This window comes from Lasioglossum baleicum, chromosome 10, assembly GCF_051020765.1.
Source record: "Lasioglossum baleicum chromosome 10, iyLasBale1, whole genome shotgun sequence".
NCBI classification, from domain to species: Eukaryota; Metazoa; Arthropoda; class Insecta; order Hymenoptera; family Halictidae; genus Lasioglossum; species Lasioglossum baleicum.
This window is the reverse complement of record NC_134938.1, coordinates 15,584,612-15,610,186: the sequence shown is the minus strand read 5'-3', so window position 1 is coordinate 15,610,186 and position 25,575 is coordinate 15,584,612. Positions and strand designations below refer to the sequence as shown.

The window sequence follows — 25,575 nt, the reverse complement described above, 5'->3', positions numbered from 1 at the left end:
GTATGAAAGATATTTAAAAAAGTCTGAAACACGTGTCCAAGGATTTCGAGGGGGAAAGAGGGGGCAGTATCAGTTTTTTATTTCGGTGGCGTTTTCAAGGTCATTTGGAGGTCAACTTTGTTTTTTCAAATGGAAACCTATGTTTTTTATTATGAGATCTTATTGTGCGTAAAAAGACTAGCAAGTTTTGTAGCGTACTTTTTTTACCCGCAGGTTTCCATTTGAAAAAACAAATTTGACCTCCAAAGGAGCTTGAAAACGCCACCCAAATAGAAAAACATACTGCCCCCCCCCTCTTTCCACCTTGAAATCCTTGGACATTATCTGCAATTTTTATACAATAAAATTTTCTGAATTGAAGAAAAGTCGACTTAAATACATTTCTGTTCCTAATAAATTAAAAAATTGAAAACTACATACATTATGACATTTTAAAATTTGCCTGTTTTAGGATGGGTTTTAATACTGTATAATTGATAGCATGATAATAACTAGACTGCGAATTGTATGCATTTATAATAAAATTAAGTAGGTGAAATTCAAACATCTGAAGATATTAAAAACAGTTATGAATATCGCTGCACTATTTTCGATTAATTAGAATTATTAAATAAGATGTTTTCATTTTATTTCTACTTCTTACAGTCCGACAATAGTAATAATTATATCTTTACGAGAGTAGCTCTTGCAGTATTAACCACTCTGTCTTCCGGACAGAGATATTCGACACATTTACAAACTCCCTTTTGAAATCCAAGTCGCTTCAGAAGCATTTTGTAGCACGATCTGCAACGAGGATCGTTTCTTCTATCGCGCATTAGTTTCTTCGAATGCTGCGCTGTTTGAGGAAGCTGAAGAGATTTGCAACTTGAGAACGGTTATTGATTCCGGGAAACTTGCTGTCTGCAATGATATCGTTACAGTTCGAACTAACCTAATTGCCAAGTACCTTACTTACTAACTTTAATGCTTCCTGTGGATTTGCGTCTTAAAACGCAAAATGAAATAATAAGCTTAATTGTACATTAAAAACGTAAAAAATGAAATAATAAGATTAATGGTACATTAAATACATTAAAAACGTAAAAAATGAAATGATAAAATTAATTGTACATTAAAAACGTAAAAAATGAAATAATAAGATTAATTGTACATTAAAAACGTAAAAAATGAAATAATAAGATTAATGACACATTAAATAGATTGAAAACGTAAAAAATGAAATAACAAGATTATTTATACATTAAATACTTACATTAAAAACGTAAAAAATGAAATAATAAGATTAATTGTACATTAAATACATTAAAAACGTAAAAAATGAAATGATAAGATTATTTGTACATTAAAAACATTAAAAACGTAAAAAATGAAATAATAAGATTAATTGTACATTAAATACATTAAAAACGTAAAAAATGAAATAATAAGATATAGAGTTGTAAAGACTTTCAATTGTAAAGTTTGAAAGAAAGTGAATAATAAGGTCCAATATAAAACAAATCCTTTCGAACAATAATTATTCGTTCCTCTTCTTCATTATTTTTCATCCGAATAAAATTTGGCCACAACTTGGCCACAGCTGAAAAGACGAAAGTCTGTCGGAAGAAACCGCAGAGCGACGTCCATATCGATTTCGAACAAGGTTCCAATAAATCAGCGACGAGTTTCGCGTACCAACCGACCATACACGTTCGCAGGCATGGACGATCACGAGATCCAGTCGACGGTGGAGTCGATCCTCGGGCCCGGGGTGAAGGTGGTCGATTGCGAAAAGAAGTCTAGCGTGAGAGAGGAGGAAGTGTTGCTGATAAACGGCGTGCCGATTCCTCTCGAGGGGCCGGATGGCGTTGCCATTCGCGAGGCCATGATAACCGGCCAGGTGCCACCGTGCGATCTGCTCAATCAGATCCTCGTTAAGGCAGGAATCCTCAGGTATATCGTCGTGGATATACTCCTCGCTTAGAACCTAATAGCGAGCATATGGTCCTCTAATAACTGCATCGTCTTCCGCTGACATCATCCTCGGTCATTTTCAAAATTAATAGTTTACTTCATTTTAGTTCATCGGGATATTATCGTCACGCTGGTCCTCTTATTTGACTCAGTGAAAATAGTTAACTGTACGAATTGACTGGTCGAAACTTGTAATTTAGACTGGGTCAAAATGGACCCAAGTTCCGTCAATCGAGGAATAGAGACTCCACGATTGGTTCAATTACTCCAACGTTCTCCCCATACATTTAATTGTAACATAGCACATAGAAGCACCCGACAAAGTGTCATTCGTTTAACCCCTTGCGCTATGACAACTATAACATCCTTTAAACTGAAACAGACATTGGAGGATGCACAGGATACAATAAGTAAAATTCTTTCTTTCTTTTGTAATGACTGTACTCTAGTACAGGCCTGGGCAACTAGCTATTTTACAGTTACAGTATTATCTTCGTAACTGTCGCAAACGTCTCCACCGTAACTGTGCAAATTCTATCCCCGCTAGTGGGGGTTTTAGCCCAGCTACTATCCCGCTTGGTCCCTCTTCCTTTTTCAATCGCTATCCTTCTCTACGTTCGGCACACGACAGTTGCGGAGACAAGCAGACCTACTGTGCGGACCTCGAAAGAATTGTAGTGGGAAGTGAACGGGAAGAGGAACGGAAAGGCAATCTCTGAGTGGTGAGACTTCTTGCCCCGTTCCCTTCCCGCTGCAATTCTATCGTGCTCCGCACAGTACAAAACTCCGACAACTAGCTATTTTACAGTTACAGTATTATCTTCGTAACTGTCGCAAACGTCTCCACCGTAACTGTGCAAACTCTATCTCCGCTAGTGGGGGTTTTAGCCCAGCTACTATCCCCCTTGGTCCCTCTTCCTTTTTCAATCGCTATCTTTCTCTACGTTCGGCACACGACAGTTGCGGAGACAAGCAGACCTACTGTGCGGACCTCGAAAGAATTGTAGCGGGATGTGAACGGGGAAGGGGAACGGAAAGGCAATCTGAGTGGTGAGACTTTTGCGCTGCACATTGGGTTTTGATCTAACTCGATTCAAAATCAAAGAACTTTCGATAGAAATGAGGTAGAGCGATGAATTTTTTAAAAATTAAAGCTGAAACTTTGCAGAATATGGGAAAAATAGGGAGATTACGGTACGAACGGTTTTTAACCTTGAGAAAATTCGTTAAACTTGCACAATTCCAAGAAAATATGGTCTCTCCGTTACCACGGGCGGAAATTTTTTTTTTTTAACATGCTATATATCATTTCCCGTAGATTTTTTCACGCTGATTTCAAATCTGCTCTCAAAATTTGTCTACGACCTCCGGTTTTTTCAAGAAATCGATTTTTGTGACAAGAAATCATTTCAACGAAAACATGATTTCATTGATTTCTTGTCACAAAAATCGTTTTCTTGAAAAAACCAGAGGTCGTAGACAAATTTTGAGAGCAGATTTGAAATCAGCGTGAAAAGATCTACGGGAAATGAAGTACAGCATGTTAAAAAAAAAAATTTTTCCGCGCGTGGTATTGGAAAAACCACAATTTTCTCGAAATTCTGCAAGTTTAACGAATTTTCTCAAGGTTAAAAACCGTTCGTACCGTAATCTCCCTATTTTCCCATATTCTGCAAACTTTCAGCTTTAATTTAAAAAAAGAATTCATCGCTCTACCTCATTTCTATCGAAAGTTCTTTGATTTTGAATCGAGTTAGGTCGAATTTACCCACTGTGCGCCGTTCCCTTCCCGCTGCAATTCTTTCGTGCTCCGCACAGTAAACAACTCTGGTAACTAGTGTTCCGAGACTCGATGACGTAGAATCAGCTATCCCCACTATCGACTCCACTGTCGCGGTGGGGGTAGCCGATTCTACGTGATCGACTCTCGGAGCAGTAGTTGCACAGGCCTGTCTCTCTCCGTGACTGTAGTATTGTCTATTCTGCCGAGTGCTAGTTATAAAAGAGCTGCTGGAATAGGGACCAAGGGGGATAAAATTTGGACAGTTACTACTATAATAAGTCGCAGCGTAAGGGGGTTGGAACCGAACGATGTAACGCCGATAAACGCAAAGTTCCGTTATTCGCGAGGAACGGGTCGGTCGGTAGTTGAGGTTGAGCGTTCGAGGATGCATCCACGACGATACTTGCTAACAAGGAATAATTGCGAAGGGCTCCGGTACGGCTCGAGACATCCTTGAGCGTAAAATCGTCCATCGTGACGAAAGAGGAGGTCACCGTGGCACGGGGCGGAAAGGTCGTCGACGAGAGAAGCCGCGAGACCAAGGAGAACAATTACTACGCCTCGTCGACCAGCGAAATATGGGAACCGGTGGGAATCGTTCACCGTCCTAGAAACATCAAACCGTTCGACAGCTCGGACGAGTCCAGGCCGAACTCGAATGCTAGCTCGGACCAAGGATACACCACCAACACTAGCAGCAATCACGTGTTACGCGAACACGGTGGTGGGTCCTCCACGGTGGGCTGTCCGATTTGCGAGGATAACGATCCCGATTGCGCGCGTAGGTGTCTAGGAGGACTCACCGGATTGGGGACCAAGGCGCCTGTGCAGACAGCCAACTCCACGGTAAGCTATTTCCCATTCTGTTTATCGCAGGTGTTTGTTTGCGTTACACGCTAACAACGGAAGCAGTTCCAGGATGAGTAATTGGTTTAGAAAAATTATTATTTATATTATATTATATTATATTATAAACTAGAGGGGAGTTGTTTTGCTCGCGAGCTTCGCGAGTAGGGTTGTTGTAGCTCGCTCACTTTGCGAGCTCGCGAGAGGGTTAGTGGTGAAATTAACTAACTGGCGAATGTTTATAATGTCGATAATGCAAACAAACGTCGATAATGTAAATTTCTATTGAAATATTGATTAAAAGCAGCGACGTTCTATTGAGATATTGATTAAAAGCTACGACGTTCGTTTTTTTGTTGTATTGAACTATGATTCTAAAAGCACTTTTAGTTTTTCCCGAATTTTCCATTTTTACCACGTTTTTATTAGCTCGCTTTCTTGTTTGTTTGCCTGTTCGGTGGCAAATTTTGCAATTGATTTGAAACTAACTTCCTGATGAGCTAGAGACTTGAAATCGGTTACATGTTCCGTGATACTTTTCCAATTTTTCTTATCCTGTAACCTAGTTCGGACTAATACGAACATTTTAAAAAAAGAATTAGCCAAATCGGTCCAGCCGTTCTCAAGTGATGCGCTTACCAACGAACAGCATTTGATTTTTATTTATACAGAATATTATATGTATCCTGCAGGAGTGGATAGGGGACCCTAGAGATTCCTGATCTTGCGTGACATTCAAGGTCATCATGTCGAATGAATTAAAAATGGCTCAAGCCGTTTGGTCCAATTTTTGAAAAGTTGTCAGTTGTCCAAAGGGAATCCATTTAGTTTTGCCCCCTCCAGGAGGAGATTTCTGATCTTGTGTGATCTTGAAGGCCATTATGTCGCATGCGAAGAAATTAGAAAAAACTGTAGTCGTTTGGTCCAATTTCTAAGAAGTTATTAGTTAGACCCATGCATATCTCTGACCTTGCGTGACCAAGAGAGACTCAAGTCGTTTGGTCCAATTTTTAAAGCGTTATTACTGTTTGGAGGGAGTTGTTCGGTCCACTTTTTAAATCGTTATTACTTTCTAAAGATTGTCCATTTAGTTTTGCCCCCTCCAAGAGGAGATTTCTAATCTTGTGTGAACTTGAAGGCCATTATGTCGCATGCGAAGAAATTACAAAAAAACTATAGTCGTTTTGGTCCAATTTCTAAGAAGTTATTAGTTATGGCTGCTCTTTACTTTACCGGACTCAAAATTTGTACCTTTCTCCTACGAATTATTTCGTAGGAGATTATTTCTTATGTAATCCAGTAGATTTGTACCCGGGGCGGATACAGATCGAAGTTTCGATCCTCTAGAATCAATAGTTGAGGAGATATGGTCGCTTAAAGTTGAGCATTTTCGACAGGTAAGGGCCTGTAATACATCATAATTCGTAGAAGAAAGGTACAAATTCTGAGTCCGGTAAAGTAAAGTTTAGCCGAAGGTCATTATGTCGAATGAATGAAAAAAGACTCGTGTTGTTAGTTTCTAAAGGGTGTCCATTTAATTTTGCCCCCGATGTCTGTATGCGTCTTAACCGGTTTGAAAGTTATAGTTACATTTGTGTTCCAATAATCCGATAAATCGTTATACACGTGACAATTTTGAACAATTAATAACAGTTACGAAACTGTTTCAAGTCCTGACTCGTGGACACGTCGCAGAGGGAGTTTTTAATTTTGTATTGTTCTTTCTCTGGTTCTGATGGCAACTTCGATAGATCTCGCGCACCATCTACCAACACAGGTTTTCTTCAGCGTCGCTGCTTCTGCGTATTCCGTCGTCTCTTTCACTGGTTTCACACTAACTTCGACCTGTTTGTACAAGCCGTATACATACTAATATAGCCGACAGGCCTCGGCTGTCCTTCTGCATTCTATGGGAGCGAATAGCGCGAGATAGGGAACCGCTTTGGCGAAACGAGTTGCCGCGTAAGTTGCCATATAAGCTGCTTTGTCGGCTGCTTCGCACGGAAAGTTATCACCCTTGCTCGCTGACTTTAGGTCACTCCGGATCTCGGAGACGATCGCAAGACACCTTTCCCTCTTCCTCACGAACGGCTCAGCGATTAAAAACGTTCACCCACTACTAAACACACCCGTCGGCCGTAGTTGCTTAGGATAATCGATGATAAAAACGTTTATCTCTTCTTCAGGAGCTTGTCATACCGCTGAATAAAAGCACCGGTATATGTATACACATCTAGATATATCTTTTTTCTTTGTCTTTTTATGTGGAATCGTATATTTTTTCTATGTGGACTCGTAGAGGTCATATGAAGGTCATCTTTGATGTTATGCATTTCTAACGAAAATGAGTAGGCGTTATTTAGAATTGTTAACAAATTAGAAGAATTTAAATATACTGTTATATCATTTGCAGCCTATTAAACATATTAAGAGAAAGAATAAATTTCTATTTCACTCCTGTTTGTCGCAATTCGGGTAGAAAATTTTTATTTTATTTTTATTCTCCGCTGTCTAATAATAACTCTTGAATGGGTGAGTGGGTCAATATAAAACAGGGCAGTTTTTACGAAAAAGGAACCCACTTGCACCGCAATTTATAAAACGTTAATAATCGTAGAAAGCAGTGGTGACTATAAATTAATTAACAAATCTCTTCTTTTGAAATAACCATTTGCAAACCAACAATTTCAGAGCGTTCGCTTAAAATCAATAATGAATTTTCAAAAAAGAGAATTATTTTAAGTAACTTATAACGAAGTTTGTCAACAATTGACGAAATATTGTGAACGCCAGAGTGCGCCACTTCAAAGCATTTTTCGCATTGTATAAAATAAATGGATCGCGTAATGTAATATTTCAACGAAGTACCAACGCAAACGAACCGAAAGTTGGTCCAGTCAGACGATCGAGTTAGCCAGCGCCCGTGCATGCCGAGGAGACCAATCAATTAAAATATTCCGTCGTGATCGATTAATTGCTGTCCAGGTTTGTCGGTTCGCTTCTACCCAATCAACGCGACGGCAGAAAAGGGAAATATTTCTGCCAGCATTTCATATTTCCGTACGAGACGAGTGCTTAGTTTATTATTCAACATGTCAGACACGTAGCATGCACGCCCATGTCAATTGTATCGTTTCCTTGTGGTCGCACTAACAAGCATCATAATTGTTCTGACAAACAAATCATCAAGCAATCGATTTGCCTGTCATCGACTAGCTTCTGTGCGAAAAATTAATTTATTATACTCCGTTGAATGGAACTACATGTATACGAGGAGAGATCCCCAGAAAAATATAATTCTACGTTATTTGTAAATGAACAATATTAAATACCAATGTCAAGTGAGAAATCATCAATATTCCCATATAGTCCAGTCAATGAATAAGGGAGGCGTAGAGGGAAATGGAAGGAACACAATTTTTAACTTTGGGACTTTGTTTGGACTAGTTAGGAGGTAAGCATACTAAAAGTCACCTTTTTCGGTTTTCCGCTTATATCTCGGAAACTATGTGTACTAGCGATAATACCATTCCATATAAAATTAAAGCTGACATAATGTGCTATAAGATTGATTCCATTCAGTTTTTCGCTATCTCGCATAGTTTCCGAGATATCCGAGCTCAAAGTTCACTAATTGTGGAAAAGGAAATTTTTTCCTGACGTTTTACTTGACTAGCTAACTTTTCAGCACAATTAGTGAACTTTGAGTGCGGATATCTCGGAAACTATGCGAGATAGCGAAAAACTGAATTCAATCAATCTTGTGGCATATTTTGTCAGCTTTAATTTTGTATGGAATGGTCTTATCGCTAGGACGCATAGTTTCCGAGATATCCGCGCACAAAGGTAACTTGTAATTCTGAAAAAGTGTTTTGCCTTACTTGACTAGCTTCAGCACAATTAGTAAACTTTGAGCGCGGATATCTCGGAAACTATGCGAGATAGCGAAAAACTGAATTCAATCAATCTTGTGGCATATTTTATCAGCTTTAATTTTGTATAGAATGGTCTTCTCGCTAGGACGCATAGTTTCCGAGAGATACGCGGAAAACCGAAAAAGGGGACCTTCTACGTGTCGCCTGCACCCCGCTCACCTTTTAGGAGTGGGGGCTTTTAGTATGTTTACCTCCTCACTAGTCCAAACAAAGACCCAAAGTTAAAAATTATGTTCTTTCCATTTCCCTCTACAACTTTTCGTTGACTGGACTAATAATTAACTTAGATTAACATTATACTTGGGTTATTTGACTCTGTGAAATTGTGGTTTTTCATAGCACTCAACGCAGCTAAACTTCACCTTAGGGATCCAGATATTTTTCACTTTTAAAATATAATCCTGTAGCTTTTGGAGAGAAAATGCCGAAAATCCAAGTTTTAATGTTGGCAATTCAGTGGTTCAAAAGTTACAGATGTTTAAAGTTGAGCGATTTTAAGCGTTTGTGATTAAAAGAGAAGGTACAGTTCAAGTTGGTTGTGGTTACAAATCATGTCGCACTTGCAAATCTATGTTATCGACGTCACTGTGTGTTTGTGGCGCCATCAATCTGCTTATCAGCCAAAAACGCTTAAAATCGCTCAACTTTGAACAGCTACAACTTCTGAACCAGTGAATTCCTAACATTGAATCTTGGATTTTCGTCATTACCTCGCCAAAATCTACAGAATTGCACTAAAAAAAGTTTAATTTTTCTGGGTCCCTAAGGTGAAGTTCAAAATAAACGGTAAATCACAAACTCTTAACGAAATCGTAACATTTTTAAATATGAACGATTCGTTCAAATGATTATTCAGATGTTGTTGCTGCGATAAGATTTTCGCCGACGAATATTCCAACGTTCCGCGCGACTCCGGCCAAGTAAATCTCTCACAAGGGAACCGCGAATTTATTGTTGTGTTCTCGAGGGGAAAATTCACGATAAGAAAGTTAAGGAAATTATATTATTTACATTCAGGCGCGCGTGCGGCGTATGAAAGTTTTACGGCGGAAAACTTTCCTTTTCGCGGCTTCCACGGAAAAGTACACTCGCCGGGAACTCTCCTGCAGATACATTGCAGGGAACTTTCATAGTCCGGAAATTCCTTTTCGCGCGGTGTAAATTGAAAAATTGCGCCGGCACCGCGTTCTGTAATCTCGCGAGCGCATTATGCCGTCGCGTCGCAATTTCGTGAAATTTATAACCTCCATCGGCACCTGCGGAGTTCGCGCTACTATTCTACGCTTAGCGGTCTTGCGATTGCAAATTTTCTTATACAGAGTATCAGTATAGCTATCCTAGGACGTTGATTGATATCATCCGCGGCAGATCTCGGCGATTTCAATGCTTGGCAAGGCACATTCAAGATAATGTAACTGTGTGTTTTTAAATGTTGCTAATGGTTTTATCATTTCAAATAACCCCTACTCATTTTCGTGATGAATCCATAAAATGCGCAGTAAATTTATAAAACAAACAGGTGTACGAACGACGTGATGAAATTAATAATTCATGATTTGAGTAGACGTTCAATATCAGTGGCTTTCCTGTTAAAGGTCTATTGTAAGTCGGTGAAAATCTTCGCGATCAGATATTCCAAATGATAAGTCCCCCATGCGCATCGCATTGTTCCATCCCGTTTAAACGCATCGTCGGGAAATCTTTACCCATGTACGCTGCGTAGTACGCACGAGGACACAGTCCTGTGCACCTGTAATCGGATGGCAGCACGTAGGACGTAATATATCGGGCCGATGATAATGATACATCCAGGAATTCTCTGCCACGCCCCATTCATTTGCATAGAATTAGTTCCTTCCTGGTAGGTTTCTTTACCGTTTTCTTGGAGACCTTAGACAGGTTATCGAATTGAATCGCGAGCATCGATATATTTCCAATCCTGAAAAGCCTGCGAACTGTAACAGTCCATTCGAACGTTTTGTATTGTCTGATTTTATTTTACAAATTATTACACGTGTAGATAAAGCATTGTTTCATGATCCAAAGCTATAAACATATTCCGTATAATGAAATTAATTCTGTCAACTTATCGTTTTATAATAAACCGTCTACAGTCGATAAGTTACCATAGCCAACATCAGATTGGGGTATTATCTAGTGTTGGTATGTAGATCCCCATGTTTCCATCGCTGATAAAGAAGGCAACTGCTTATCGGCCTGCGTTGATAAGGAAGGCAGCTGCTTATCGGCTAGCGTAGATAAGGAAGGCAACTGCTTATCGGCCAGCGTAGATAGAGAAGGCAACTGTTTGTCGACTAGCAAGGAAGGTATTTGCTTACTAAAAAAGGAGGGTATTTGCTTATCAAATAAGGGGGGTATTTGATTATCGGCAGGGCAGATAAGGGAGGTAGCTGCTTATCGGCAGGGCAGATAAGGAGGGTAGCTCTGCTTATCGGCAAGGCAGATAAGGATGGCAACTGCGTATCTTTGTCGGTAATCTAGAAAATGAAATAGATAAGAATTGTTCACATCAAAACGAGGGGCAACAGTTATTGTTACTAACTAGCAAAATATGATGTATGTATAAACATAAATGTATTTCAACAACGTCCAGCACTGCTCTGTATTCTACGATCAAGTTACCATGACCTTATTTTTATATTTTTGTGATGCTGTTACTACTTTGCGCTGCACTCATTCATCATTTTCATAAATGCACAATGTGTTAGCACGCAAAACAAAATTCACGTTAGCAATAAGACATACTTGTTGCCTAATTAACACGTTTACATCATTCTCAATGACTGCATTATATTACAGAAGAGTTTTAAAATCATTATTTAAAAAGTGATCGTGGAAGACATGATTGCGCTACACTCCAGAGTTGAATAATTCTTTAAATAAGTTTCTTCAGAGAACGAATCCAAATAAAGGAATTTTTCTCTGGCGCGAATGGAAACGTTTGAATTTCACGTGATATTACGCTATACTTATGATCGTGCTGGTCGTGAAGGGTCTCCCATTGTTCTGCGAGTCGGCTGGTGCCTCGAAGCCGGTGCATGGCATATAATTACGCCTCGTTCACTGCCGCGGCCGTAGAACAATAACTCGGTTTTCCGAGTGAAAAGACGAGCTGTCCGAAGAATGGCAATTCTGAAAAGGGCAATTGATCCTTTTATAGAATTCTTTTATCGGCGGATTACATATTCGGCCGCGACTCAATCGCGTGCCGTTTAATTTCAAACGGGAAAAGGATAATGGGAAAATATGATCGGCGTCCGGAAACTATACTCAGCGTTTCAATATACCCGGCGGCGAACTGCGGTACAGTAAAGTCGCGATTACTGTCTAACAGCCTCTGTTCTGCACGGACAGTGATCGCATACCGACATTATTTTTTAATAAAAATTCTGTGAAATTTTACAATCGATTTTAAACATTTTGATGAGATTATAACAGAGACATGTACCTAGTAGGGTGGGGACGCTGAACGCGGGAGAGGGTGTAACGGTTAGATTTATTAATAATTTATATCTCCTAAACGCATAGGCTTTTTCAAAATTTTTTTAAAAAATATTGCATTGTCATCCAGTTTTGAGCTATGTTTAAAATTTCAAGTCTCTAGCTCATCGGGAAGTTAGTTTAAAATCAATTGCAAAATTTGTACCGAACAAATAGTCAGACAACCAGACAGACAGACACGAAAGTGAGCTAATAAAAACGTGGTAAAATTGATTTCATCCCTTAATGACTTTGTTGCATTAAAAACAACGTTACAATGTTCTTAAATTTTTCTAGTCTTTGCTGTTTCATGTTTCACCCAGCGAATTTGTTCATGAAAGCATACAAATCCGCAGTCTAATGACAAATTAAAGTCTCTTCTTTCTAGACACGCTTTTTTCTGCGATTTTACTTTTTCCAATTTGAAGGAAGCCTCGCTACTCAGTAATTTCCGTTTCTAGAAAATATTTAGGAAATATTTTCCAGCTTCTGCTTCTGCCTCACATTTTCTTGCATGTCTTGCAGAAGCACGTCGTCGCTGGTACTCGAGAGCCGCGCCTTGTAGACTGTATCGCAACACTCGAATTCTAAAATGACTAGCACATGACAGCCCTGAAAACGTGATCAGCCTGCACGGCCATCTTAAATGGGATTATTTCCTGAACACCGTACGTTCACCTCGACTTACAACTCGGGTGTTCCTCGCGCGCATCCCTGCGATATGCTCGCTCGCTATCGATCCCCCCCTGCATAAATATTCCAGGATACGTAAGTGCTCGTTTTATTTTTCGAAACCTATCCGTCAGTTTATGGTTTACGATGCGAACCTGATCTGATCCGACTGTCATACTTCTGCTTTCATACCTCCGCGGAGGGAAGAATCTTTTGTGGAACGTATAATACCTGTCCGTCCGACAGACAGTGATAAATATTTCGTTTCATTTGTTGTGTAGAATAATGTAGAATTATTTACCAAGTTTTTTCGTTCTAAAAAGAAACGTGCCGACATTTTTTATCGGCAGACATTTTGTTGAATGCTTAAAAATTTTCTTGGATGTAGAAACATTTTATTTTATGATTTTGTATACTTATTTGAATTAGGTGTTTAGTCTGCGGATAGGTAGCCAATCAGCCGAGAGAAAGTTAGCAAAGTGTCCGGGGCCAAAGATGTTTCTGGAGGACGGTAAGTAATTAAGGGAGGTTTGATAGTTAAGGTTATAAACTTTGGCAGAGCAACATAAGGAAGGTTCATAAGCAAGCTATCACCCTTGATCCCTTCTTCAAGTCTTGAAACTCTATACAACGTGTCCCGCGAGGCAGCTAACGAACTTTTCCATCATGTTCTCCAGGTCATTATGAACCAAAAATGTACTATAGACTGTAATCCCTATCTATCATCCATGTTCCCAGTAAATTAGTTTGACTCTGTACAAGGAAACCGTAATTAATAATATGAAAAAATCTTAACCTGACCCACAAACGAGATACAATTTCACCAATATTTATTTTATTTATAATTCGACTACGGGTTTTATGCATTTATCATATTAAAAAGATTTAAGGACATCAGTGCGTTAGTTTCGATTCGGTAAGATAGTTAGGAGAATAAAACATTTTTTATTTGGCTCCTGTGTCTTGCAATCAATGCAAACATTTTTCTTTTTGAATAAAGATCCGTCTATTTATAATTTATCATATATTTAACATGTGCTATATATGTATAGCATGAGGAAAAAGTTGTTCAGAATGTGTAGCTGCATGACATATTTAAATTTCATAAAAATAAGAGAGGTGTGCAATTTTTAAAAAACAAAAAGAAGCTGTTTCAAGGAGATTTCAAGGTCATCTTGATTTCTTTGACTGGAAAAATCTATCCTTTGTATCATGAATCGATAGAGCACTGTAAAATTGAAAAAATTGTCAAAAATTGTTGATTTTAAAACAGCAGCTTTCTTATAATTTAAAATAACATTTATTAATGGAAGACTCTGTACAAGCCATTTGGTATCTAACCCTTTGACCTAGAATATTTCCATACTCAATGATCTTCCAAATTTTATGGATACATTTAATAATATAAACAGTATTTTAAATAATGGCACAGCAATTGTGAGTGGGGCCTCAGAGTTAAATTTCATAAAAATAAGAAAGGTGTATAAATAATCCTTGTAAATAATTACCAACACTTTTTATGTGCTCGGAGCTGTTTCAAGGAGATTTCAAGGTCATCTTGATTTCTTTGGCTGGGAAAACCTATCCTTTGTATCATGAATCGATAGAGCACTGTAAAATTGAAAAAATTGTAAAAAATTGTTAATTTCAGAAAACAGCATTTTCATAATTTAAAATAACACTTATTAATGGAAGACTCTGTACAAGCCATTTGGTATCTAACCCTTTGACCTAGAATATTTCCATACTCAATGATCTTCCAAATTTTATGGATAAATTTAATAATGTAATCAGTATTTTAAATAATGGCACAGCAATTTTGAGTGAGGCCTCAGAGTGGTCATTCGAGTGCCAAGAGTTAAAGTACCGTACTCTAGAAAATGGCCTCCAATTTGTACGTGTCCTAATATTAACAATCTCCTGCTGATATTGAAAATTGTGGGCTCCCACTCCCTGACCTGTGTCCTGGATCGTCAGGTTCAGTGAAAAAAAAACACGTTCCACGCGTATTAGATCAACTGTAGGCTATAAATTCGCGTGAAGGGTATGGAAACTGCTGGCCATTGTCGACGGAAGGGTATCGAGCAAACTGCATGAAAAATTTTCTCGCAAACGGTGAAGGAAATCACCGATCGTCGGGTTTACGATGTCGATTACACTCTGGCAGCGCAGGCCGGATTTTCACGTGGTTCTGCGGGCCAGCGGGGTAGGACGCACGGGTGTTTGGAGTTGGGGGGGGGGGGGGAGCGGGAAATGGGAATCAGAAAACCGATCGATAAATCCAATTAAATTTCGTAACGCGTCCGGCCGGGGAAGCAGAGCGGGCAACAGTAACGGCCGTCTGACACCCACCAAATTGCATTTTATGTGCGACCGAAGGACGCCCCTGATGCGTTCATCGGGAGCCATCTTGGTGCCATGCCGTTGCGAGCCAGCCATGCTCTCTGCACGGGCTGTTTGTTTTTGCAATTTGTCGGTTAGGTGTGCTTTGATAATTTTCGGTTACGTATGCGCATTTTTTTTCCACGCGGATCGCGCACGGCGAGTCGGGATCATTTGCGCGGAGCTTAGCTTAATTGCCAATTTATTTACGAGACGAACACTTCGGCCATCCGATCGGAGCGCTATATACGTTCCGGATAAAATGCGTCGGGAACAGTAATTGAAATGGCTTCGGTTAAATAAGGTTTCCTTTCGACTTAAAACGACCTTGTTAACTTTGCAACAAGAAAACAAGAAAACTCCATTTTCTAGGGGTTATTTCACGTAAAGTTTTTTTTCTACATGAAATATGTGTAGTCCATGTGAAATTAGGGGGGGGGGGGTTTAAGTCGTCATTTTGTCGGTTTCGAATTTTTTTGCAACTTACAGGCCTTCAAAGTCTGCAATTTTCGCCCCTTTTCGCGAAAATGGGCCTCACTTAGGAATTTTTATCGCGGGAACTGCTTATCCGATTGAGCTAAATTTGGTTTTGTCTTATTCGGGAAGGACTGGGCTATTATAAAATAATTTTTTCATCCTCGACAATTAACTTAATAATGTAAAAAAATAGTTCTTTCACGTTTTCTTCGATGTCAATGGTAAGTGCCGATAAATCGTAAAAAGATATCAAAAAATGGTTGAAGCTTCGTGCCTTATAAATCTGTCCGATGAAGTTTTTGAAAACGCTTTTGTCCAAAGAGATACGACATAACTTTTACTTCGATCACTTTTTCATACCTTTATAATTTTCATTTCTCTACAATTGCGTCGTGATTCGTTGAAAATATGAAATTGTAAACGGAACACAATTGGTTGTAATAAAATGTAAAATGGAAATGAATGTATCAAACAATTTCCGGGTAGTGAGCGAGAGTTAATTAAGAGTGAATGGCGGCCTTTTATTGAAATGTTATTGACAATTATATCGACGCAATTTTCACATTGACACAGGCTGTGTCAAAATTCCTTCAACATCCGGAAATGGGAGGTTCCTGAGGTCATTTGAAGCAACATATTCCTTTTCAAAAATGGCGTCCGCGGCTTTGTTAACGAGTTATTAACGAAAAACACGACCGTGCCAACAGGCTGATTGGTCCGTGTTTTTCGTTAATAACTCGTTAACGAAGCCGCGGACGCCATTTTTGCAAAGGAGAATGTTTCTTCAAATGATCTCAGGAACCTCCTTCCGGATGTTGAAGAAATTTTGATTGTCACGAAGAACCCCACTCCACATTTTCTTCCTCCTGTACTCCAACAATTCGAGAAAACATGACAGAAATTGTTAGCGATGCATGGATTTTTCCTCTCGTACTATTATTTCTAGAATTGGAACGTTCTAGGAAATTGTGCCGGAAATTGTGCGACTTAGAAGCGATGAAAAGAAAACGGCGATTATTTTATCGCTGGGGAGTACCGGGGAAATTAATTTCACGGTTGAGGGACTTCGTGCTGCGTTTATTTAAACGTAAAGAGGGGATGTCTCTCATCCTTTGCAGGGTTTGTTTTCAGCAAACAAGATAGTTTCCGCGACTGCAATAATCCAATTCGTGTTGCAGCGTGGCGTTGAACGTGTACGGTACGTTATGATACACGATTTATTTCGGAAATCCTTGGAACTGTTTTAGGAAGCCACAATCTGTTGCAACAATTCCCCATGAAGTCGGCGGTTCGCCAAACAGATATACAATTCCATGTTTTCGACCGAATGGCACACGGTTACCCAGCCGCCTCCCTTCGTGTTTTACTATAGGCCAGCAAGGCACGCCTAAGCTTCTTTAACCGGTGCGTTATTTTATTAACTATGCGAGAAATTGAAGGATTAAAAATATATTACTCCACGGTAAACAATTTCTTGCTGCCTTTATTAGAATTCTTATACGGAAGAAGTCTACAATGAACTTATACTGTTCGACTGCAGGTGACAGAAAATGTAGAGGATGGTTTTCTCCATGATAACGTGAGACGAAAATGAAGAATAAAAACTTATGCATTTATGAAGATATTGATTGGTTGAAATATCAAACAGTAAATGATTTAAAAAATGCAAGAATGTTGTATTGTTGCTTTTAATATAACAAAGTCGTTAAGGGATGAAATCAATTTTTACCACGCTTATATTAGCTTGCCGAGTTGCCGTTATTGTTGTATGCGTCAAATCTTGTAATCGAATTTTAAACAACTTCCCGATGAGCTAGGGACTTGAAACTTTAAACATAGCTCAAAGCTGGATGACAATGCAATATTTTTAAAAAATTTTTTGAAAAAGCCTATGCCTTTAGGAGATATAAATTATTAATAAATCTAACCGTTACACCGCGCGCCAGCGCTTACTACTCCACTACGCGTTCCCACTCCGACTCATCCCCACTCCACTGACCCACGAGCGCCCACGAAGATTACGTCAACATAGTTTAGCGCTCCACGCTTTTATTTACTGTCACTAATGTCTGAAAAAATTATTTTCTCCTTTTCAGTGCATTTTAATATAAGCGTGGTTTTTAAAAAGTTCTTTTTATATTTTTCCCCTCGTATTCTCATGGAGAACCACCCCTTAAATTTTCTCCCACCTGTAGTCGAACACCCTGTATGTATTCAGATAAGATATGATAATTGCGACACAAAATAAATAACAATAATTGACAATAATTTATCATGTAAAAAGAAAACAACTCGCTTGCAGATATTTTTCGTTGCTCAATTCCGTACATTGTACAAAAAGAGAGGGGCGGGGGAGGGGTAGGGGATGCAAATCGAGAACGCAGAAGCTGTGCACGAGGTGTCGATCGTAATTGGATTCGTGATTGCCTCGAACGCGTTGATAACTTTTTCACCAGCAGCCAGCCGATTATTCTCGATACCGCTGGTATTGCGTTCGAGTTCGGCTGAATGAAGATACAACAACGGTAATCTGATCGTTGTTGCAGTTTACGTTAATCGTTAGGCGCCTCCCACAATTAAAATGCAGGTATAATAGAATAACTTATCGCGCGACGATATGAAATTTCACCATGAATGCGTGCGCTGTATTTTCACCGTTTTTTTTTTCCCTCCCCCCGCCGACCATTATTGTTCCGTATAATAAAACATCACGTAATTGCGAGGATGTTCCGCGAAACAAATGGTTAGTGCGGACACGTTAATTTGGCACTCTAATTGTGCTTTTGCCATTTTAGCTGTCCTTCTGATGCCATTGTTTGTAATTATTGTTAAATGCAGCTATCGATTGCAGTTACGGTACTCGAATAATTATTAATGGCAAAGCAATTAATTCTGATAATTATCATTGGGATTAATCAGTACCAGAAACACTGATTAATCCTAATTATACTTAGGGTTAGAATAATACTGAAATATAAATAAATTTTTTAATAATTTTCTTAATAATTTTTCTATAATTAATTAATTAATTTGTTATGTAGTTCGGTGAAGACGGAGACAATTCTAATTATTTGTTATATATTGGGTATTGAAGTTACATTTGCAAAAATATTTTCCCAAGGTCACTGTTTTCGAGATTTCAAGGTCACAGAAGTTATTCAACTGTGACTACATAATTTGATTACAACAGTTTCATAGCTCCTGTAAAACAAATCCAACGATGTGCGATATGTTGACCTTTAAGTGACCTTCAAGTCACCTTCAATGTTTCAGTAAAATTGAATGGTAATATTGCAAAGAAAGTTCGTCATTAATACGTTGTAAAACAACATTTTCTTCTGCATTATTGCTCGACATTGCGAGAAACAGAAATGGTTGGTAACTATCTCACGCGTTTCAGATTAATACAAAAGATACGTTTCGAAGAATGGGAGTTAGTTCGGTGCCGGGATATAAATCATTGAAATTGTACCGGGGTCCGTTCCAGCTTCTGCGTTCTTACAGATTTTCCACGGATTTCAATTTGCATCTGAATACTTATGGAAGACGTAAATGACACAACTTCGCTTTACGGAGATGGCACTTTGTTCCGAAACTGAACGAAACTCCTCAGTTTCGAGATTAACATATTCATGGCTGCGCCGAGAAATATTTGACGCACGAACTACAACTGTTTTATTAAGTTTTCTATTCGCTCGCTCATCTTATTACCAGGACCGTGCTCGCGAACTTTTAAATAGGTGCAGTCACGTCTTCACTTTTGCTGCGCAGAATCAACAAAATGTCCATTTCCCATTTATACCATTGAAATTACTGGATAATTACAAAAGTCAATTAATCAAATTATAAATTTCGTTAATAATTTATATTTTTACGTTTATGACCTTGAATAACCTTGAATGACCTTAAACAACCTTGTTTCGAGAAGGGCTACTAGCATAGTGGTTCAAAAATATGTGGTTCCGTTTGAAATAACTAAGTTGACCTTCAAATCTCCTTGACACCTTGGAAACGACTTTGAAACGACCTTGGAAAGATAGAAAACAGTGTTGTATACCGTTGAATTCGTCTTAACGTCCTCAACAACATTGAATTATAAGAAATCCATGCTAGTCTGCAAAAAATGTCGACGACCTTGAAAGGATGGAAACGACCTTGAAAAAAAAATTACAGACTACAATTTTAAAAGGAACTGGCAGAATACAGCCCGTTCTAGGTGTACGCAATCAATGAAAAGGCGAGTCAGATGTCCAGTGGATTTTCGGCGTTGCGTAGCGTTGGCAGTTTATTTCGAAAAAAAAGAGGAATTCAGCGATCCGCGACTTTTAAATTCTCGTCTAGACACGACTAGGAGCACGTGTTCGCGTGTGTAGGATCGATTGATCCGGGCCGCTGGACAATAATAAATCGTCGAAGCATCGGCTCGGGCTCGTCGCGAATACGTTTTCACCCTCGATCATCGAGGCCCGTGGGTAAGCTTGTCCGCCGCTGTTTCCCCGTGGCTCGCCTAGATTCCATTTCCACCGGACTATTAATACGCGTTTCCGCGTCCAGTAGTCTGCGAGGAACCAGAAATCAGGCTCGGGAAGCCTAGTGGTCTCGCGAGCCTCGTCCGGCTAGGCATACCTTTCACGCGAGATGCTCTTTCCTCCGTACTTCCGGCCCATTCGTGTCCGATCGGGATCGTTGACTTTGACCATCGCGTGTTCGAAATAGAGAGAGAGGGAGAAAGAGAGAGAGAGAGAGAGAGAGAGAGAGAGAGAGAGAGAGAGAGAGAGAGAGAGAGAGAGAGAGAGAGAGAGAGAGAGAGAGAGAGAGAGCTATTATCGGGTATCAGTCAGTGTCGATTCCTCGTCATCGAAGCACCAACCCACCGTCACCGTTATACTGCCACGTTCAATGTTTGTCGAGCGGAAAAGTGATTCCCTACTGCCCCATCCCCCACCACCTCCTCCCGGGGGTCGAATCTTCCCCTTTTTCAAGAAGTTTGCCGGTAGTGAGCGAAACTATCGTTTACATCGTTGACCGACCAGTGCGAGCCTCGGTGTTTTGTTCCATGAAACGTGAACTCTAACACCCTTTCCGGTAGAGGGGTTGCTGAAAAGTGCTTTCCATTCCCCGGTGTTAGGCGACTCCTTGGTTTGGCTTTCCTGAGAGTGACAACGCCCTTCATGGTCAGGACAATGTGTTGAATTTCTCTCTGTTGTTTACTTCCTCGAGGGACGAGTACAGGGGGTCCCAAATGTGTTGTTCTTCCCTGAAAGGGGTGATTCCCAAGGTCATTTCAAGGAACTATGAGTGACAACGCCCTTCAGGACTAAAACAATATGTTGACGAATTTTCCTATTTTATTTGCTTCCTCGAGGGACGAGTACAGGGTGTATCAAAAGTGTTGTTCTTCCCTGAAAGGGGTGATTCTTAAGGTCATTTCAAGTAACTGTAAGTGACAACCTCCTTCATGACTAAAACAATATGTTGACAAATTTTTCTCTTTTATTTACTCCCTTGAGGGATGAACACAGGGTGTCCCAAAATGTTGTACATACTTGGAAGTGGTGATTCTTAAGGTCATTTCGAGTAACTATGAGTGACAACGCCCATCATGACCAAAACAATATGTCAACAAATTTTTCTCTTTTATTTACTTCCTCGAGGAATTAATACAGGGTGTTCCAAAAATCTTGTTCTTCCCTGAAAGGGATGATTCTTAAGATCATTTCGATTAACTATGAGTGACAACGCCCTTTATGACCAAAACAATATTTTTCTCTGTTATTTACTTTCTCGAGGAACGAGTACATTTGTCCCAAAAAATCCTCTTTGAAAGGCGTGATTCCCAAAGTCATTTGGGACACCCTTAACTTCCTCAATAATGTCAACGAGCTAAAAATAAGGCTTCAATAACTTTAAATGTCCTGTATACGTCAGAACTGTTTATGGAGCTGGGTTAGACGTAGAAATAAACCTTTTGCCAATAAACTTCTCTGTGATGATGTTCGAAATTCGTGTTATCATCTGTTGGTTCTGTTCGCACTTAAAACTCTCGCACGAGGCAAAGTAAATATTTATATACACGGAACCTCGATTTCAAGGGCTTTTTAATATGTTGTAAATGCTTTTGAGTATAAAAGTAGCACAAAGTACGTTACTGCTACATTACTGCTAAAACTGATCAGTGCTAAAATAATTTTACTGATAAGTTGTATTTTTTTTTTACAATATTTGAAGCGAGCCTATATGGAAAATTTTAAAAGTATGTTTTATAGCATCATAACATTAATGTGTGTCATTCTAGATGTCATAATAGTAATGACTGTTTTGAAGGTCAGGTCATGTTACAAACCGAGTTACACGGTTGCCGGGTGAAAGGGAAAGGGAAACACTTGGACGAGGGATAGAAGTCAGTTGAAAAAAAGAAAAAAGCAAAAGAACAAGAGCTATGCTCGTTTCTAGAGGTTGTAAATGATCGAGTGTATGGGGTCACTTACGATAAGTGACCACCATAAATCTCCTTCTCGAAAGCCAACGGGAATCGTCTGCTTCCTTTTCCTTCGCACGGCGATGGTTCGACGGTTCTCCTGTTTCCTGGTCGAACGCTTTGCCGGCAAATAGCTGCACGGAAGCAGATTTATCGATTTACTGCTGCTGGACAACAGAGATCCATGTAGCTATTTGTTGAAGATGAAAGTTTCCTTCCGGTAAGGAGGATCGGCGCGCCGAGTATCCCGGGATCCTTCGAGGCCCCGTCCCGTCCCCGGACAGCCTCTCCCCGTCTCTCAGAACTGAATTTAAATTGATTTTTCTCCAAGTTTATATATAATTCCCAAACTCTTTCGAAATTTTAAATTGCCGCGCCTAACTTCGGCGCTTTATCTTTCCGCGACAGTTGCTGTTGCGTTAAACTCCGCAGAAACTTTCCTTGATTAAAGTTTCTCCCGGTCCTCTCTGTCGCGATTTAAATATTGCTTTTATTGCAATGCCCGCGTTCGCTCGCTAATTCTCCACGCCGTTTTTATGTACTAACTGCAAAAAAAAAAGTGATTTTTGTTTGTACTCAACTTCGAGATTTTAAGTCCTTGTGCAATGAAATGAGAAATACAGCGAAGTCGCGTTTTACTGTCCAACAGTCTGTGTTCTGCACGGACAGTGATCGCATACCGACATTATTTTTGCGTCGAGAGTTCAAAAGAAAGCCGAACGTGGAGAAGGACAGCATGACAGCGGAGTGGGCAGGCACTGGACAGTGAACGCGACTTTACTGTACAAATTAGATTCCAGAACGTAAAAGTTAAAATCACGAAGAAATTCACTTTTTCCGCATTATTTATCTTAAGCTTTCGCGTTAATTTCTTCGCTTGATAATTTTAATAAATTGGAAGCAACGTGATTTCTCGTATTCTCGAGTTCTTCCAATTTCTCCACTGTTCCGATTTTAATTTGCCCATTTCTGGACTTGACCTGAGGAAACCAGAAATTTTTAACTGTTTCAACACAACTCCTTAAAATTGAAAAGTCTAAATTTGAATGAAACCATCGCGGCGAAGTTATTACTCCTTTGTTTTCCTTAGATTAACCTTAAAATTATCATTTCATTTGTGCAGAAAACGAATCCACGTAATTAACGGAGTGATTGTTTGAAATCGTTTGCGGACGGGAGAGTGCGACGTCTTCCATTATCGAGGAAGAAATTAACCGTGTTCTATTCTAATATGCCGGGCGTTTTATAGAGTTTGTGATTGCAATGTTCGGGATGGTGTAATAATATGGAAGAGGAAAAGTCCAGCGAGGAAACTTTGCCGACAGTTTACGGAATCATCATTGCGTTTCTCACTTGCGTGGTCGGCTACATTTTGTGGGTAAGCACGATTGTTCCAGAATACATTAAATAAATAATGTTACGATCATTTTGTCCTAGATTTATCTGTTCGACAACGGACGAAAGTCTGAGAATAAATAAATTAAAAAATGTTAGAATGAAACTATGCAATAACTTACAATAGAGCATTCGTCATCGATTTCAATGACCTTGAAATATGCTACTAAGGACATCATTCTGAAAAACGTTTTTCTTGGTTTGCAAAATATTTGCTGAATCAACCCCCACCCCCAAACCTAACCAAAATTCATTCAAAATTATACAAACTTTAGTTGTACCATAATAGAATTATGCCTCTGACAACATATTTCATGGTCATTGAAATCTGTGAGGAATGTCCTATTCTAAATAATTATAATATTGCGGTAAGTATATATATATAATAAATTTTGGTTGGAATTGAATGAAATTGAATCGTGCGCAGCATAACCTTTTTTTTAATGGATGTGGTTAAAAAAATGCAATTACGCACACCCCAGAAGGGAGTAGTGTGTCACGCCATACCCACTAAAAAACAGGCCCCTTACCCTTCCGCCCCTCGCCCAGTTGTGCTGCGGAGCCCGCCTTTGCTTCCCCCACTTTCCCACTAACACTGACGCGCTACCCTACCCGCTCCCACAGGCGGAAGAGTGGGGGAAGCAAAGGCGGGCTCCGCAGCACAGCTTGGCGAGGGACAATGGACAATGGACCGCCCCTCTACCAATCAGCAGAATGCCCGAGCTGCCATAGAATCGGCGGCCCGCTTTCCGCATTTCGCCCGGCACTCTTCATCCTCGGGCCCTGTACCTAGAACCTAGATATGACCTAGAACAGGTCTGGGCACAGATGGAGCCCCCTTTTTTTTAGCTTAAGGACGGCAAACTGCGAAAGAAACTTTTGCCATAACCCAATAGATTGTTCGAACCCTTAACAGGAGCACCATTAAATGATTTCGGTTGTTCCGAATTGCTCATTGGTAGCTGGTCGGAATATAGTTTCTCCGATGGAGGGGGAACAACGTTAAATCGACAATTATTTGCGCATTCGAAGTCAAAGCGCCATTCGGCACGTCCACTTAAGAGCCTGGGCCGCCTCTTGTTTGCTCGGGCCACTCAATACCGTCAGCATTGTTTGCGATAATCGTCGCTCGCATTCGCGGCATCAACTATAATCTGCAGACTCGGCGAACGTTGGCGCAGGGACTCTGTCCTGGTTAAATTATGGCCGTGTAATTAAGATGCGAGTGGATTGTTTCATCTGGACCGCCGCGCCGCGGCTTTCGGGTTAACTTATGTTCGAATGGCCAGTTATATTAGACCGTTGCGATTCCAGAGATCGTGACGAACGCGATAGTCGAGATCCGGACGTTTCCGCGATCGATAATTTTGTTGCTCGTATATTGCGGCGTATTGGTCCGTCAAATATGGGACTCGGGTCACGGCGAATGTAGAGGATGGGTACAGAGATCAATCAGATTTTGGAGAACATGTTTTGGTATTGTTTCCTTTATCTCGATCGATAATTAATGTTTTCAGCGTACTGGTTCAATCTGATGCTACTACTTAAGCAATTTTGCAAATTACCACAAAATTTTTAACGTTTCGGTCACTATTTAGACCAATAATCTTCCAGATTATGCAAAATTGCTTAAGTAGTTAGACTTGATAGAATAGACCTGACACCCAATGCATTTTGGTGTCCGTCGGTATTGGGTTCCTAGCACCCCATTTCCTATATCTCGTCTGTGATAACACCCCGTTACCATTCAGTGTCAACACCTCTATACATAGAATTAGAGAGATGTATTATTATTATTTCTAGGGGCACAATATTTATAGCCGGGTTAATAGCAAATTATGGATATAATTTAAAGAAAATTATTGCTATCACTGGCATTTTAGGGTGTCGGTACTTCAGATTCCTATGGACACCAAGTCCCATAAGGTGTCAGGTCTATTCCTGTATCTCGTCTGTGGTACCACCACACTGGCGCTCGACCAAGGTCAAATTCGGACCCACACCCTTAAGACCTGGGACTTGGACCACTGATTTCTCAGATGGTAGCCCTGCTTACCAGCGGAACATGTCGCAACGTGCCAGGAACTGCGGTGAATTCCGTCGGAGAGGCGCTAACGAAATTGGCAGTTTAACACTTTGTGTTCGACACC

At 39.9% G+C, this 25,575-nt stretch overlaps 1 protein-coding gene and 1 long non-coding RNA gene across 7 annotated transcripts in view; both read left to right on the top strand.

The window, feature by feature from the left end:
• LOC143213088 (uncharacterized) overlaps window positions 1-3,341 on the top strand; it is a 150,110-nt gene extending 146,769 nt beyond the window's left edge. The window contains exon 2 of the long non-coding RNA XR_013009859.1: window positions 1,701-3,341. This is a non-coding gene — a long non-coding RNA (uncharacterized LOC143213088). The remainder of the gene's footprint in view (window positions 1-1,700) is intronic.
• Window positions 1-25,575, top strand: part of LOC143213078 (uncharacterized) — an 832,749-nt gene that overhangs the window by 321,806 nt on the left and 485,368 nt on the right. The window lies entirely within an intron of this gene.